Source organism: Siniperca chuatsi, linkage group LG2, assembly GCF_020085105.1.
Source record: "Siniperca chuatsi isolate FFG_IHB_CAS linkage group LG2, ASM2008510v1, whole genome shotgun sequence".
Classification (NCBI taxonomy): Eukaryota; Metazoa; Chordata; class Actinopteri; order Centrarchiformes; family Sinipercidae; genus Siniperca; species Siniperca chuatsi.
Genome location: NC_058043.1, coordinates 12,251,050 through 12,254,709, shown reverse-complemented (window position 1 = coordinate 12,254,709; position 3,660 = coordinate 12,251,050).

The window sequence follows — 3,660 nt, the reverse complement described above, 5'->3', positions numbered from 1 at the left end:
TTTCACTTTCCCCTAACTCACATATAGTCACTATCTGTTGAAAACCATGTCTCTCCATTTTTGGTTATTTTAAGGTTTTCAGATAAACTGAAGGATTAAATGCTCAATGTTGGGTTCAGACAATTATACTGTGTCTAAGGCTAAAATACCCTCTAACAAGACTAAGAGTCTACAGCCATAAGGCTCTGTGAACCTTTGCTTTGAGCTAAATGCTAACAATGACAATGCTAACATACTCACAATGACAATGTTAACATCTCAATTTAGCATATTAGCATGCTAACATTTGGAAATAAGCACTTAACGCTGAGGCTGATGGGAATGTCATTGGTTTTGCAGGTATTTAGTCATAAACCAAAGTATTGGACAAATGATGGCGCTAGATGAAATGTCAGAGGATCAAAGTTATTACAATTCAAAAGTTGACCTTTTGGAGATGTATGGTTTTCACTGAACAGCAACAATATGTGAATCCACTCAAAGTAATAAACAAAACAAATTTTCTATAACATTTCTTGTGTGACAACATGCATGAATTGTCTCCACATTGCTCTTTTAACAGTCAGAATTACAGGTTGTGCTGTATTATTGTCCATGAATGCCTTTCAGCAGGGGGTGCAATCATCTGCAGGCATATTCTCTGTTTCCATGGAAACGCAGAGCAGCCATAGGAGGAGTGGGCCAACAGGAGGGGGAGCAAGCTGATGTCCAGGAGGCGTAGCCGAGCCTCATGTGGGTCCCTGAGATGAAACAATGGCAGGAAGAGAGCAAGCGGCTTTACAGGCCCTCTGTGCTCTCTATTGCTGCGTCTTTTGTTGTTTCTGTCTCTTTCTTTCTATCTGTGTGTTTCCCTCTCACATTCTCTCTCTCTCTCTCTCTCTCTCTCACACACACACACACACACACATTTACACAAACACACACACAGCCCTGGAATGAACTGGACTGTCTCCAAGAAAGCTGAGAGGACAATGAAAACAAAAACAGGATGCCAGAGAGAATTTATCTGTCCAGGAGGAATGATCTTTCCACCTAAAAGCTGCAACCAGACAGTGCAGGGGTGGAGTGAATGAGTCAGGCTGCATTTACAGTATGTGAGGAATGGGATATCTACAAATAAATAACTCCTGCTGCATTACTGTGTCAGCAGCATGAGGGATTTATTTCAAAGCCGTGAGAAGGCAGAAGTGAACATGATAGGTTGTGTGTATAATTCAAAATAAGACGGTGTAGTCCCTCATTCGTCCAGGAATGTTCTATCGTAGAAAAGGTTTCAGTCGTAGTCATCTGGACACTGTTTTCAGAATCAAGACGTTTCAAATATGAACATTTCACCCACGCACCAACCATAATAAAACAAGACTAAGAGTCTACAATCATACTAGTGGCACTGTGAGAGTGTACTTAGGCACAGAGGTGCTTTGAGCTAAATGCAAACACATCTTATTGAGAGTGCTAGCATGCTAACATTTGCTAATTAGCACTAAACACAAAGTACAGCTGAGGTTGATGGGAATGTCATTAGTTTTGTAGGTACTGGGTCATAAACGAAAGTGTTGGTCAAATTAAATTTCTTGCCCTATGGTGGCTGTAGATGAAAGGTTAAGGAGCATAAAAGTAATTACAATTCATCGGCTAGCATGGCTACAAAATAACCAATAATGTTGCATTTACTTTACTGTGTTTAGCGAAGCAGTAGTCTAAATTTGAGTCAGCTTTGAGTCAGCTGTGGCTTTGCATGGGCATGTGCCATTTTAAATAGTTGATACATTGTTGATTGTGAGCTTGAAGGTTCATTATTGACCTTGGAACGAAAAATTCTTAGCACAAGGTGCACTTACTGGAAATGTTAGTGACTTTTAGTTGCATCTTGTGGCCTTCCAGTAAGTGGACCTTGTGCCAAGAATTTTGTCACATTGTGTTGTTATTTACCCACACAGATTCAAGTGCTATTCATATTTTAAATTGGTGACATTTGCTCCTGTGTCCAGGGGCCTTGCTGACACCAAGAAGGTCAGCGGACCCTGAGTATAGGTCCCAATGGCCCGATCAGTAATCCATCCTGTCCTGCTTCAGTGAGAAAGATTTTTTTAAACGGACCCCTTCAAAGTGGAAATATCTCATCAGAGTCTGGTTTACATACATTTACACAACCTCCTTGTTATAAGGTCGTGTAATGTGATCCTGTATTCCTTCTTTGTGGTTTACCTCAGAGACTAATGTAAAGCTATTAGAGGTTAAGCTGCTCTCCAACTATGCCTTTGTATCATTAAGGGTTCTGCAAATTGTTTTTTACAGTAAAATGCTTTAGCCTTGCAGTATTATAAATGCTGTCTTCTGCCTCAGCCATAAATGCCCCTTATAAAAGCATTGAACTTACAAACACACCAGTGTTAAGTGGCCATCAGCCAAATAAACGTTACTAGGTAAAAAGTGTCAGGTCAGTTTGGTTGATGCCAATAGAATCTATTGAGCAATCACATCCGCAAGACATCCATTATTATGATATATTTAAAATGTGCTTAAAAGACAAACAACTTAGAATTACATAAAATTACTTGGAATTAGAATTACATATTGAATAGATTAAAAATTTGATTAAAATATTGATAAATAAATGAACAAAGGGAATAACAATTCAAATGTGCAAAAAGCAAATCTCTTTAAATAATTCATGAAGCAGAGTCATCTTATGTACACATTTCTTATGATTGATAAGCTTAAGGGACTCAATGTAATTTCCAAACTCAGTAATGAATAATTCAAAAGATGGGTGAGACTAAGAAAACTTACTATATGGATGTAAAATTTACAAAATAAAATTGGTAAATGGACAGAAAGTTGTATGTCCTGGTTCTTCTTTTCATAGTATTGAATAACATTCATGACTTCTAACAGATCATTTGTCAGATGAGCAAAATAATCCAAAAGAGATATTTTATAGCCGTATTCATCTTATGAAAAAAACACATTTGTTAAGGAAATATACAAATCTTGAGATAAATGAGTTGCTGGGATTCATTCTATGTAAAGGTTTGTAATGTACTTCTCTTAATGTGTTTAGAGTAACATTGAATATTGCCACTGAATATCTGAAAAATTGGATAGCCACACAAATGATCAACATGGAGCAATTTTCCTTTTACTAGAATAACTATTCCTTAGCCTATATGTTTATTAGTAAGTTTAAAGCTTTTAATATTGTAGGTTTAAATTTTTTATTAGTAAATTTACAGCTTTTAATATTGTAGGTTTAAATTTTTTATTAGTAAGTTTACGGCTTTTAATACTGTAGGTATGATGCTCAGAATAACATTATATCAGTTAAAGTCAAATTAAACTGAGAATAGATTTATTACCATTTGATGTTTTTAATATGTGTACAGTAAAGGTTTTATGTAAGTCACCTGAGGAAATGTTATTTCTATCTATCCAGTATGCAGTGTTTTTCCTTGGTTTTTACAATAAGTGTCAGCTCAGTTTGGATGATGCTTGTGGTAGCTTTTTTTGCTTAATATTCTTGATTGAGGACAAATACAAAATGGAATATGTGTACAGATCAATGGAAGGCACATTTTAAAAATGTTTTTAACATTTACATACCCTTCAACCACCCCTTCCAAAATCTTCCCACCTCCCAACCCCAATCCTGGTCAACAA